This window comes from Pleurodeles waltl, chromosome 5 (assembly GCF_031143425.1).
Source record: "Pleurodeles waltl isolate 20211129_DDA chromosome 5, aPleWal1.hap1.20221129, whole genome shotgun sequence".
Taxonomy (NCBI): Eukaryota; Metazoa; Chordata; class Amphibia; order Caudata; family Salamandridae; genus Pleurodeles; species Pleurodeles waltl.
The window spans coordinates 1,758,662,697-1,758,677,501 of NC_090444.1; the positions used below are offsets into that span (position 1 = coordinate 1,758,662,697).

Here is a 14,805-nt window from a genome sequence, read left to right on the forward strand (position 1 = left end):
CCGCCGACACCAGAAAGACCATGATCCCTGCCCTCGTCACTAGCCGCCTGGACTACGGCAACACCCTTTATGCTGGGACCACCGCAAAACTCCAGAAACGTCTGCAACGAATTCAAAACGCCTCCGCCCGCCTCATCCTCGACATACCCCGCAACAGCCACATCTCCGCCCACCTGAGACACCTGCACTGGCTTCCCGTCAGCAAAAGGATCACCTTCCGACTTCCCACCCACGCACACAAAGCCCTCCACAACAAGGGACCAGAATACCTCAACCACTGCCTCAGCTTCTACGCCCCCACCCGTCTTCTCCGCTCCACCAGCCTCGCTCTCGCCGCCGTCCCCCGCATCCGCCGCCCCACAGCGGGTGGGAGGTCCTTCTCCTACCTGGCGGCCAAGACTTGGAACACCCTCCCCACCATCCTCAGGACCACCCAGGACCACTCCATATTCCGGAGACTCCTCAAGACCTGGCTCTTCGAGCAGCAGTAACCCCTTCCCCCTAGCGCCTTGAGACCCGCACGGGTGAGTAGCGCGCTTTATAAATGCTAATGATTTGATTTGATTTGATTATTCATCCTTCCTTGATGTTTTTGATGAAAACGAAGCAGGAACATTGCCACCTCACAGACCCTATGACTGTCAAATTGATCTGACTCCTGGTGCTATACTCCCTAGTTGTCGTGTATGTGCCCTGTCTGAACACGAAAATCAATATCTAAGAAACTATTTAGATCAATTTCTAGCTAATGGATTTATCCGCCCTTCCAAGTCTCCTGCAGCATCTCCTGTTCTTTTTTGTTTCCAAGGCTAATGGGGATCTTAGGGCTTGTATAGACTATAGAGGGTTCAAAAAAATCACAATAAAGAATAAATACCTATTACCCTTGATCCCTGTCCTGTTGGATCAAGTTAAAAAAGCCAAAATTTACACCAAGTTAGACCTAAAAGGAGCTTACCACCTAGTGAGGATGAGAGAAGGCGACGAGTGTAAAACCGCCTTTAAAACTAGATATGGTCTATTTGAATACACAGTCATGCCCTTTGGACTTTGTAATGCTCCAGCAGCATTCCAATTCTTTCTGAATGATGTCCTTAGAGAATATCTAGATCTATTTGCAATAGTTTATATTGATGATATTGTAATCTATTCTGATAATGAAGTCGAACATGTACAACATGTCCAAAAGATTCTCACAGCCCTTCGGAAACATCATTTATTTTGCAAATTGAGCAAATGTGAATTTCATGTTACCACCGTTGAATTTTTAGGAGTCATCCATTCCCCTCAAGGCATGGTCATGGCAGAAAGAAAAGTGCAAGCAGTATCCGACTGGCCAATCCCAAAAACTGTTCGAGATGTTCAGTGCTTCCTTGGTTTTGCAAATTTCTATCGCAGGTTCATAGACCACTTCTCACAGACAGTGGCACCAATCACCAAGTTACTACGAAAGAAAGAACCATTTGTATGGTCTCCAGAAGCTGACAAGGCTTTTTCAACTTTAAAAGAAGCCTTCTCCACCGCCCCAGTCTTGACTCACCCAGATACTGAACGTCCATTCATAGTAGAAGCAGATGCTTCAGATGTGGCAATTGGTGCAGTGTTATTGCAACGCAACAAAGATACCGGTCAGCTACACCCTGTAGCTTACATGTCTCGAAAACTAAACTAAGCGGAACAAAATTACGTCATTGCTGAGAAAGAACTTCTAGCAATCCGTGATGCCTTTAAAGAGTGGAGACACTATTTGCTAGGCGCCAAGTACACTATTACAGTATACACAGATCATCGTAATCTCCAGTTCATGAGTTCAGCTAGACTTTTGACTCTGCGACAATTACGATGGATGTTGTTTTTTGCCGAGTTTGATTTTGTGGTAACCTTTCGTCCCGGCAAAGACAATCGCAAAGCGGATGCCTTGTCCAGACTAGACTTTACTATGTTACCCACAATCCAGCCCCCCCAAGTTATCATTGCTCCAGACAAAATCCTTTGTCTCCCTAAAACAGAAGATTTTTTTGAAAATATTCGTAATTCTTTCACCATTGAAAAATGGCAGAAATGGGCTCAAGCAGACCCCAAAAGATCAATGAAACAAGGCCTACCTTTTCATGATGCATGTTTATTTGTTCTCACTACCAAGTTGCGCAAATTAGTGTTTCATTGGTTGCACGTTCTACCTACGGCAGGTCATCCAGATATTCCTAAAACACTTGAAAAAATCCAACAATATTTTTGGTGGCCTACTTTGACAAAAGACATCAAGCAAATGGTAACTAACTGTGAAGTTTGTGCTCGTACCAACACAAGTCATTCAAAACCAAAAGGACTGTTACATCCTCTCCCAACTCCACTCCGACCTTGGGAACACATATCAATAGACTTTATTACAGGACTGCCAGTTGTTCAACATCACTCAGTAATCCTTGTAGTGGTAGATAGTCTCACAAACTATGCACATTTCATTGCTTGCAGGAAATTGCCTACCTCCAGTGAATTGGCAACAATACTTTTAAATCGAGTGGTCCGTTATCATGGATTACCAAAAGTAATTCTTTCCGATCGAGGATCACAATTTGCCTCTAACTTCTGGAAAACATGGTGCAAAACGCTGCAAGTTACATCTACATTATCTACCAGTCATCATCCTCAAACAGACGGCTAAACTGAGAGACTCAATCAAACACTGAAACAATATTTGCGTGCTTACGCTGAAAAAGCACTCCATTCTTGGGTATCAATGCTTTGGTTAGCTGAACTGGCCTACAATAACTCGTATCTTCTACTTCTACTGGAGCGACGCCCTTTTTCGGTCTTCTCTTACACCAGCAGTGTCAAAAACAATACAACTCCATCAAACCCAGAAACAAATCCAGCAACATCTAAACAAAGCAAAACAAAAGTATAAAAAACATTATGACAAAAAACATTGTGAGGGACCGCAATATAACCCAGGATATAGAGTGTGGCTTTCCACACGCTACATTGATTTCAAGAAAAGACATATGTTTAATCCCAAATATATAGGTCCTTACACAGTTCATCAACAGATCAATCCAGTAACCTACAAACTACAGTTACCAAAATCACTACATATTCATCCAGTGTTTCATACTTCTCTCCTGAAAAGAGCTTTCCAGAAAACTCGGTCTCAACCTACTCCAGTACTGGTACAAGGAGAATTGGAATACGAAGTAAAACAGGTTCTGGATTCAAAATTTAGAGGTCGTACTCTCTGGTATCTAATATCTTGGAAAGGGTACTGTCCAGAGAACGACTTATGGGTCTCAGCATCTGACATTCATGCTCCACGACTATTGCAGCGTTTTCACCGTCTAAACCCAGACAAGCCAGGCCCTAGAGCGCGTTCTGGAGGGGGGAGTACTGTCAACACCAGGATAGTGCGTGCTCTACAGGCAACATAATGCAAAATGACAAACCTTATGCAATGTAATAATTCATGCATTGTGTGTTGATACCTGCATTGCAGGTGTTTATCTTGAAATGTCATTAATGCTGTTTGTAATGTTTTGTTCATTTTCAAGCCATTCCTGCAGCCTGGTTGGGTGTGGCATGTGGGCGGGGCTTGAGTCTATTTAAGGAACCCAGCCCAGCTCCACGTGCTCACTATTCAGAGGCCCCGGTGCAGAGCAGCAGCATTTTCCAGGGCTCCTGTTCCGGAGGCCTACTTGGACATTTCCTGGCCCTGTCCTCATTATCTTGCTGATCTTCAAGCAGGGTGGTAAGGCGGAGTTCGGGATAGGCCTCGACTCCATTTTCTAGAAACATTTGAGTTTTTTGGCTTTGTGATTTAGAGTGTGTGCGATTTACTCTTGGCACTTAATCCTTGCAGCTCGGATCGGCAAAGTGCACGATCATTTCGAGGCATTTGAATCTTGATGGTTGAATCGGCAACAGTGAGCGCGATTCATTCTTGGCAATTAACCCTTGTAGTTCGGATCGGCAGAGTGCGCGATCATTTCAAGGCATTTGAATCTTGATGGTTGAATCGGCAACAGTGTGCGCGATTCATTCTTGGCAATTAACCCTTGCAGTTCAGATCGGCAGAGTGCGCAATCATTTCAAGGCATTTGAATCTTGATGGTTGAATCAGCAACAGTGTGCGCAATTCATTCTTGGCAATTAACCCTTGCAGTTCAGATCGGCAGAGTGCGCAATCATTTCGAGGCATTTAAATCTTGATGGTTGAATCAGCAACAGTGTGCGCAATTCATTCTTGGCAATTAACCCTTGCAGTTCAGATCGGCAGAGCACACGATCATTCTAGGTACTTGAGTCTTGATGCGCAGTCTGGCAATAAGGTGCGCAATAATTTCTGAGCAATTGAATCTTGAAACTTAGATCAAACAGAGTGTGATCTTTTTAGACAAAACAAGTTTAGTCAGTTTGCCTATTCTACAGTATCATTCATGAATCCTCTAGAAGTTAATTATTTGGGAACAAATGTACTCATTGACTCTTGTTGTGATGTAATTGCTATTCTAAGGATTAACTTGAGAAAGTTCAATGTTCAGAGTATATGATTATAAAAAGGTCACGTTATTGAAAAGTTCTTGATCTCTCATGTTATTAGAGCATAAAGAGTTAAAACAAAGTTAATGAAGATTAATGTGAATGACCTTGCTATTGTGTTCTTAACTCTTGTTTCCACAGGTCTCCTTCCTCGCTGTTCTCAACCTAAACCCCATCCCCCGCTTGGCCATTCTTTAACTCTGTGCTATAATAGCTAGTAGAGTTTGGAGCTGCCAAGAGGTGGACATATTGGGAACATCCGCAAACACCGAGGATCTGGTCTTGTCGACAGACAGTCTATTAGCACATGTAGATTCAAACTGAGATAATAATGTATGAAGATATCCATTATGTCAAATGTACTATCCAGATGGTTGTTTATTAAAAGTAATAAAATGTGTTTAAAAAAAATTAATGGCTAGTTGAGTAACGCTACTTGGGCCAGTAGATATGGTTATGGATAGGATCGGCGTGGGTGATAACTGTGGACAAATCATATGAGCAAGAAGAGTACCCGCCCTGCCCGCCCTGGAATGTAGCTTTTGGGTATATGTTTTGAAGTCAAGCAGCCGTATTTGTTTTTGGAGTTCTGCATGTTGTATTCTATTGGCTTGCAGGGCTGGCTGTCGTGAAGCGTCACAGGCTGTCTCTTGTTCAAGGATACCCAATCGCTTCTCTACATCTTGTAGTTCCTTAGAGACTGACTGCTGAACCCCTGTGGTGGTTAATAATGAAATGCCTGGGAATGGTCTAAAGTAGTATCGAGGGCCGCATTGAAATCACCACCCAAAAACCAGGGCAGGTAGGACCACTCTGACAGGGCTGTGGATACCGTTGGTAAAATAACATCTTTTTTATTTCCCAGTATTGTGTAGTGCTGTAAGATTGTCGACATCTTGCTATTACAATATAAGTTAACGTGGTGGTATCATTTCCGGCACAAGAAAAGCTACTCCAGACTTGGTGGCCCATCTGTTGAAAAAAAAACAGTTACCTCATACTAGGTTCAACATACAAACTGTGTTCGACCAAACAAAACTGAACCAACTAAACATGAAAAACAAGTAAACCATTTGCAATCACTTGAGGTGGGGGACCAAGTAGAATCAGATAGTGCCATCTCTAGCAGGGAACAGGTATTGCATGCACCCCGACCCAGCCACCCAAGAACCCCAAATGAAAACAACTGTAGGAAGACATAAAAGTCATATTACTGTAGTTTCAGCCGCAAATTAGATGCACAGTAACTACCCAATTGGCACCCACCCACAGCCAGACAAGCAAATAAGAGGGGGAGGAGGGAACATCCATTAGAGCAATGCAGTCAGTTATATTGACATCAATAAACATAATAAAGTGAAGAAAAAAAAACTTCTGTTAAGATCAAATCACAGTGTCTGCAGTTTGCAGTGTCACAGTTGGGTATAGCGCCATCCTGGGATTAGAGTTGGAGTCGGAGTTCACACTTGCCAAAGAGCTTGAAGGAGAGAGCTGGCGTTGCTGTGAACCAAGCAATGCGATCTTGCTCAGTACTGACACTCTGCACTCTAACGCTTGTTGTGCAGAGGATGCAGCCTGCGAGATTGATCACCTCGGCTGCCTGTGGCTCTGAGGCAGTCCACATTCCACCTTCTGTGGTCTCTCCTACAGGGGTGGGCGACGTTCATCATGTATTATGTTTAAGAGGGCAGGGAACCTTAAATCATACTTAAGGCCTTAAAGCATGTGCAGCGCGTCTGCACTTACAATCTATAGTCAGGGAAAAGGGATACCTTGACATTGTCCACTCGGATAGAAGCCCCACAGTCCCTGTAATTAAGTATCCGGGCTAAAATAGGTTGCAGTGGTGCTGGGAAAAGATGCCAAGATGGCATCCTATGAGCCCACTCTAGTACAAAGATGATAGGCCCTGAGGGAGGAGCAACTGTTTTTAGGAGGCATTGTTCAATGAGTTCAATGATGAGCATCGGGTTGAGGTCCTCCATACCCTCCAAGATGCCCAATATGCGTACATTATTCCAACGGGCCCAGCCCTCAGTGTCTTCCACTCTCTCATGCAGGTATTGACATTGTTTTTGGAGTTGCGCTGTAGCAGAAGAACTCAATGCCTGTTAGGGAGCAAATTCGGACAGTGTTGTTTCTGCTGTGTGCATTTTGCCAGGCACCATGCAGTGGTCATCAGATATGCTGACAGGGCATCAATACGATGCTCAATGGATGATATGGAGTTGCGTATCTCATGAAGTATTAGGTCTAGCTTATCCAGTGGGGCAGCCAGGTTCACGGGTGGGATACAGTCATCTAAGGTGTGCGTGGAGGAGCCATCTGATTGACTGTGCTATGAAGTCTCACAACCCTGTTTGGACAAGAGCACATAGACTTAGTGCACCCTATGGCGGTATCGTGGAGTAGGGTATGTGGAAGGTAACAGGGCTTGGAAGGTCCCTCCACAGAAGTGGTAGTAGGTTTCAGATGTCTCCCAAGGGCAGCCCGTCAGGATATCCCAAGTCCAGCACCCCAGGGGCTGTGCAGCCCACCCCTCAGGGCTTCACACAGGTCCTCAGGTAAGACGCTTTCGTTGTTGGCAGGAGACCACCTCCAGTCACAAAGGAGTGCACAGGCTATGGTACAACAACACAAGTGTCCACCTCCAACAGGGACTCCTAGCAATGCACCCAAACCAGTCAGACATTGTGCTCCCAACTGCAGCAGTCAATAACAAGGCAGACTTATTAAGCCCCACTCCTTATGCTTTTTTGTGCACCCCCAGCAAAGCATCCAAACAACATGGCAAGCAGGAGTCCGTGCATCTCTTGGAGTGCAGAGCTGCAACCTCAAGGGCCCCTATGAGCTACGGCTGTAGCAGCTCAGCACTCCCCAGACTATTAGTAGGATAATATGGGCAAAGAGAACAAAGGGCTGGGGTCAGGGGCTTTTTAGGGTGCCTTCTCCAGTCTCACATAACTGATTATTATAATCCAGGTTATCGCATCGTGAGAGGTCTCTCCTCACACATGGCACACAGCAGGGACAAGCGCTGAACTCATCCAGCCACCCAGGCCGAGGGAGGGCCACACAATGCACAGATAGGCAGGCCGCTCCACAAGTCATCATTACTCACAGTGTGAAGTAAGGCTGGTTCGCCCAGCCATTTCCATATCAGACCTTACCTCTGAGGTCCAGTCACAGGTCGCAGAGGCAGGGTCCAATCTCTTGGCAATGGAGTACTTGCTTCAGCAGCAGCCTCCCCAGAGAGGAGGGAATGGAGTCGGCCCGCCTCAGGCCTCCATACCGGGAGTGGCCCTGTGCCAGATGTCGCCCCATTCCTTGACAGTAAAGGTATGTTCACACTCAAGTTTCCAGCGTTTATGCACTGGGGATTTGGGGGGCTCTTGGGGGCCAATACTAAATTTACGAATGTTGGAGAGTATGTGCTTGTCAGACGATCAGGTGATAAGGCACTTTTTAAATGAGGTCAGATGACGGCATAAGTGGGAGCTAACCTGGGGTTGCAGTACCCAGTGCATTAAGGCCACGTATTGCCAGCGAGCATTGGAGGGAAAACCATATTGATTCTGGAGTTGTGCAAAATCCATAATGCCCTCGGTCTCAAATACATCACTTAACCTCTTGCAGCTCGTCATCTGCCGGGGCCAAAAGAGGGGCCCTGTGCCACTGGCAGGAAGTCAGAATTGCCTATAAAGGGGGCCGGGGTGATATGCATGAGGAGAGCTTATGCCAGGTTTGCACTGTGTCCCAGACTCCTATCGCAGCATGCGTCACTGGTGAAATATATACACTAGGGGGACTGCAGGGCAGAAGGAGGGGGCTACAGTGGTAATGTTTGCATGACATACAGCAGCTTTGGTAGAAGTGTCATTTTGACCACCACTAGCCGTCCCCGCCACGAGAGAGTGTGTCTCTTCCAGGCAGAGAGATCAAACCTGGTAGTGGTCAGTAGCTTTGCATAGTTGCTGTTGATAGTCAGGCCTTGCATCAGGAGTATCTGGAGGCCCAGCTAGGTCACCCCCTGGGCTGCCCAAGCGAAGGAGAAAAGTGTCAGAACAGAGATCTCCTTACTCAGGAGGTGCATGCGATGCTGACAAAGGCCCATCTCCAGGCACCTCCAAATCTGAAATGCTTCAACAGCACTGAGTCTTAGAGTGGCCAGGTGAGGGGAAGGGATAGTGTAAGGGAACAGTGAGGTGGGAGACCTGTTAAGTTAAAGATTAAAGCAACAACAAAGAAATCAAAACAATATTTTCATTATAGAGCCTCTTGATCAATGCTAACACACGGCTTGTGGATAGTCAAAGGATCACCAGGAATTGAAGCTTTTGTGCACTGTGCACTTTGATCGCTATTCAAATGAAAATGTTTATATAGGTGGACTCTTTAACTTCATGAGTTCTTACTGATTTCTTTTAGGGCAAGGCATCTGGTTCTCTTCTTGCCCTGCACCACAGCTCAATAATATAAAAAACAAACAAACAAAAGGTTAACTCTGAGTAAGTTTCTCACATAAATCGAGCGCTGTCAAACACAAATACTCTATGCGCCCAAACTCCTGTCTCAAGTACCAAGATTCCTTCATAATTCAAGATCATTCACACTTTAAGATTCGTTCACACTTTTTCACTGACCACGTACCGCAACATGTGATACGCTCACTACACACGCATACAGCCATATGCGATCCTTGCACTCACACTTGTATTGATCTTTCTCTTACCACGCAGAGCATGGCCTGCTCTGAACTTGTGCAAAATATTGGACAACCAGGGAAGGACCTTCTTGGCCTGTTGGTCAAAAGCTGCCACAAGACCGGGCTACGATTAGCTGAATGGGAGAGGGATCCACCTCGGAGGACATCCGGAAGAACAGTGAGCACGAGGCACTGGGCGTGGCAGCTTTATTCAATCCTGCCACGCCCACGATGGCTTCCATTGAGGAGACCTGGGAAACATAGTCTTAACTAGACTACAAGGCTATAAAGGAAACAAACAAACCAAAGTGGGCACAGAGTATATAACAAAAGGTTCTAAAACTGCTGAATACAATGGTTCTTCAAACCTTTAGAATACAATAATAGTTCTAGTCATACCTTTCTATTCAGCACATACAACAGCGCAACCACCACAGAGCAGACGACGCAGCTTTGTGTGCCTTGCCACATCTAACGTTAAGACATGAGGGCGTAAGTGCTTGTGAGGTTGGTCCAAGGATGCATGCAGCGGGCCCTAGATTGAGCATCGCCCTAGATCTGACAAAAAGGTGATCCAGATGTGCCTGGTCGGCCTTAGGCAGGGTGAGGTTAACAATATTGGACAGTCGGAACTTCAGAAAGTTGATTTTAAAACCGGGGGCTCTCCTGAATGGCTCCATCTCCATGATCAGTGAGGTTAAAGAGGCTTCATAAGTATGATCATCACATAGTCAGCATAAAGTGCCAGTTTATGCTCTCTGCCTCCCATCTGCAAGTCCTCAATGCCATTGTTTAAGCATACCTATTCAGCAAAGGGTTCAATATAGTAGGCAAAGAGCAGGGGGGACAGCCCTGACATGTACCCCTAGTGAATTCAAATGACTGAGTCATCAGGCCGTTGACTCAGACAGCTGTCCATTTGTGCTTGTAGCTGGGCCATACCCATCGGCAGAACCTTAGGCCCAAGCTCATTTTATCGAGGACCAGTTGGAGATATGGTCAGTGTACCCGGTCAAAAGCCTTTGGTGTCAACAGACAGTAGAATGGAGGGGGTACGGGACCGGGGGGCCTTGTCAAGAAGATGGCACAAATCTTGTTGTTATCATTACAGTTAGTTCACATATGAACCCTGCTTGAGCAGGGTCCACTAGATGTTGCATGTATGGGGCCGAGGGGGTGGCTAATATGCTTGTACAAATCTTGGCGTTAACATTTAACAGTGAGATAGGGCAGTATGAAGAATAGTAGGCGAGGTCATTGCCCGGGTTAGGCATAACTGTAATGGTTGCTAGATGCATAGTATCAGTGAGTGTACAGACGTGCTAAAAGAGTTATACAGCCGAGTTAAGATGGGTACCAGGTCAGTGTCTGCAGTTTAGCCATCCAGGCCCGGGGCTCTGCTAGCAGGCGAAGGCAAGCCCATCTGCGCCCGTCCGTGCCTGGACCACGCCCAGCGCCATGGACCCATCTGCTGGTTCGACGCCAGCACTCTACGCACCCTCAACCCGGGAAGATCGTCAGCCACCTAGCCGACCCCAGGAACACTAATGAACCTTTTTCATACCGTGCATGCTCCCGCACCCTCCAAGGACCACCTCACGATCCTGTACCAAGCACTGACAACCACCTCAAGTGCATACTCCTCAATACATGCCCCCCTCGTCAAGCACGCAGTAGTAGTCTAGGACCTCCTCGACTCAACAGCCCCGGGTGTCGCCTTCTTCACGGAGACATGGATCACCCCCACAGCTGCCCCAGACATCGCCACGGCCATCTTGGACATTACAAAATCAACCACAATGACAGAGCTAACCGGCCTGGAGGAGGCATTGCCATAGTCTACAAGAACAACCTCTGCCTGACAACCACCAATGAGTCACAGTCTCCATCAACCCATGAACCCTACACTTCCAGATTCAGACCAACCCCAACGCCTCCCTTTGTGTCACCCTCACCTACAGGTCTCCTGGACCCCGATTCTGCGAAGACATTGCCGACCTTGTCACCCCCCAAGCACTCACCTCCTCCAACTACATCCTACCCGGCAACCTCAACTTCCACCTTGATACCCATGATGACCCCAACACCACAAACCTCCTGGACAACCTCACAACACTCGGGCTCCAACAAATCGTCAATATCCCCACCCACAGAGCCGGACACATTCTCGACCCCGTTTTCTCAGCAGGGAACAACATCACCATCTCTCACACCTCCGAACACCATTTGACCAACCACAAGTGCATCCACTTCATCTTCACAAAGAACCATGCACGCTACTATGACCTCCACCACCTCGGCAGATGCTTTTGGAAAATTACAGAACTACAACTCACCAACGTTCTCAACCACTCCCTGCCACTGGACGCCGCGGATGCAAACGAAGCTGCACGCAATCTAAACCGCTGGTTATCAGAATGCGCCAACAACGTATCACCCTAAGAAAATCAGCAGGAAATTGACATGGCAAAACACCTAAATGGTTTACAGCAGACCCACAAGAATCCAAACTCTCCTGCAGACGACTGGAATGGAAATGGAGGAACAGCAAATCAACCTAAGACCACACAGCCTCCAAGAATACAGTCACCACGCACCACCAGAACATCAGAGCCACCAAAAAAGCCGCCATTCAAGCAAGCCTCAGCACCAGCACTCACAACAGCAAAGAGCTCTTCACCATCGTCAAAGAGTTCACGAACCCTGGGACAGACACTTCATCCATCCCTCCCTCCCAAGACCAATGCAACAACCTTGCCACCTTCTTTCACTGAAAAATCCAGGACACTTACAAAGGCTTCAGGAAACAAACCCTCCCGCACCTCTCACCACCACGGACCAAGCACCTCACTAGATCCTGAACTCCTGGACCCCCATCAACAAAGAGGACACCCAAAGACTCATGAACTCCATCCACTCAGGAGAACTCTAGGATCCGTGCCCTAATCATATCTTTAACCTGGCCAGAGCCACCATAGCAGCGGAGCTCTGCCGAACTACCAACCGATCCTTCAAGACCACCACCTTCCCATAAGACTGTAAGCATGCCGAGATCAACACAATTCTCAAGAAACCCACTAATGGACCCAAGGGAGCTGAAAAACTACAGACCCATCTCTCTGCTCCTTTTCCCAGCCAAGGTAACAGAGAAGGCCATCAACTAGCAACTCACAGAATTCCTCGAGACACACCAAATCCAGGACCCATCCCAATCCGGATTCAGAAGCAACCACAGCACCGAAACTGAACTCCTAGCAGCCACCGACAACATATACATCATACTACACTACTGAGGCATCGACCTATCTGCTGTCTTTGACACTGTCTCACACTTCACCCTCTGCGCTAGACTACAAAAAGCCAACATCCAAGATAAAGCAGTGGATTGGATCAGGTCCTTCCTCACCGGAAGAACACAGTGTCAGACTACTGCCGTTCACATCAGAACCCAAAGACACATGCTGCAGAGTGCCCCAAGGATTTTCACTCAGCCCGACACTTTTCAAAATCTACATGGCCTTGGGAAGGAAAGTAGCCTCTTCCTAGCTTGGTTACCCCTGCTTTTGGCCTGTTTTTCAATGTGTTTAACTGTGTCTTCTGGGATCCTGCTAACCAGGACCCCAGTAGTTATGCTCTTTACCTTAAATGTAGTTGTTGGTTACTGTTATCACAGTATTTAACCCACAATTAGCACACTGGTGCCCCCTTGTAAGTCCCTAGTATATGGTATCTAGGTACTGTTAGGGTTTGTGCACAGCAAAGAGCATGTCCCCTCTCACTGCACTAGTGGGTTCTGTAATAGCTCCCTTTTAAACTTACTATTGAAAGCCTTTCTTGTTATCTCACCTTCCCCCCCCCCTAGGCTTCTGTGTATGTTGTTTAATGTGCTGTTTTGTTTACACATTGGGCCTTGCTTTTACCAAGGCTTCTTTAAAACACTCCTCTCTAGGCCATGTGTTAATTTAACTCATTTGCATAATAACTGAAACTCTGCACACCTTTCAAGAACATGTGCAGCATGTGAGGACCACACCCAGCTCTTCAAACCACACCCAGCTCTGCACACCTTTCAAGAACATGTGCAGCATGTGAGGACCACACCCAGCCCTGTCTATAAAAGGCAGCCCTCGAGCCTCGCCCAGTGCTTGTGCTCGTCTACCTCCTGCTTACCTGAGGACAGATCCCTCGGCGCTGGCACTCCTGCTCTCTACAGACTTTCATTGGCTTCAATGGGCGCAGCTGCTGGCTCTTCCTTCTTCCGGTTTCCGGTTCCTCCTTGCCTCAGCCTCTCTCCTACAAGCAACCTGCAAAATAGAAAGAAGACAAGGTTAGACTGATCAGTATCTCTTGCCAGCAACAAGTAAGTGCAAAACTTTTATTACCTGAAAGAACTTTGACAACAATTTCTGGATTCGTGTATAGACAATTTGAAACAAGATACCTTCCACGAACATTGTGATTCAAACTCTTTGTTACAACAATACTTTGCGGAACTTTGTGAAGCAAACATTTTTTTATGGAACTTTTAAGAATCGAACCGTGGAAACCATTAACAGCAAGGCAAACAGTAAATCAAGGACTTGCACAAATTACATGCTGTATTTTGACGTAAAAGTACAGTATTTGTTTTATAAAAGATTCTGGAAATATGGGAAAAGTGAGTCTGCTATTGGCAATTTAGGCTTTAGTTATATTAAGATGAATGTTTGATATTGATAATTCTGATAACGGTATTTGTTTAATGTTTTAGAAGCTTTAGAGTAATAGAAAGCACATCCCAGAGCAGTAACACATTCCAAACCTGGAAACTACAGACCAGGATCCAAGAGGTACTTTTAGAAGAAAATTTCTAATAAATAAAGGGATAGTCAGGAACCCAGTTAGGAATAGGATGTACTTATCTGTTCTTTGTTTATGTTTCATTAGGCACCAGTTTCTACCGAAGTCAGAGAGGGCCGCAGATTTGTGCAGCACTTTAACAGTGGAAACGCAAGAACGCTGTTGTCTCTTTATTTTATTTTATCCACTTCCCCCCTTCCCTTGAGCTTCTGTTCTTAGTGCACTGTTTTAAAAACTAGTGTGCTGGAACAAGCGGTTTCAGGGTGGGGTCGGATTGTCTTCAACCTCCATCAGAACTGAACAAGGACTCAGGTGAGCTGGGCTTTGACAGAAGCACAAGCCTTAAATAAAAAATAAAAATTCAGTTCTGGTGGACGATGAATATCGGGGAAGAAATAGAGGGCATTGACGTCACGGATATGGCGCAGGCCCTAAATGAGGACTTGGCTCATAATGAATCAGTGTCTGGCATCTTGCAACATATGCAAGAGGAAATAGAGAGATTAAAGATGGAGAATACCTCTTTAAAACAGGATTTAAGCAGGTATAAATTTAGGGTATCTCAGTGGAACACAGCTTTTACACCTTTGTTTAAAACCTCCTCAGAGACAGGGGCGCCATCAAAACATACAACTTTGCCTCACCCAGTTGAGGTCACTGTTAATGTTCCTAATGCTGTGCCCTTAGCAGCACCTGAACGTTTTCATGGAGATAGTAACAAATTCCAT

The 14,805-nt window shown here is 46.2% G+C and overlaps 1 long non-coding RNA gene across 2 annotated transcripts in view; it reads right to left on the minus strand.

The window, feature by feature from the left end:
• Positions 1 to 13,539, minus strand: part of LOC138296748 (uncharacterized) — a 46,206-nt gene extending 32,667 nt beyond the window's left edge. For both annotated transcript variants that reach the window (XR_011203889.1, XR_011203890.1), the window contains exons 1-2: positions 13,409 to 13,539; positions 9,266 to 9,521 (exon numbers count right to left, since the gene is read on the minus strand). This is a non-coding gene — a long non-coding RNA (uncharacterized lncRNA). The remainder of the gene's footprint in view (positions 1 to 9,265; positions 9,522 to 13,408) is intronic.
• Between the last annotated feature and the right edge of the window lie 1,266 nt (positions 13,540 to 14,805).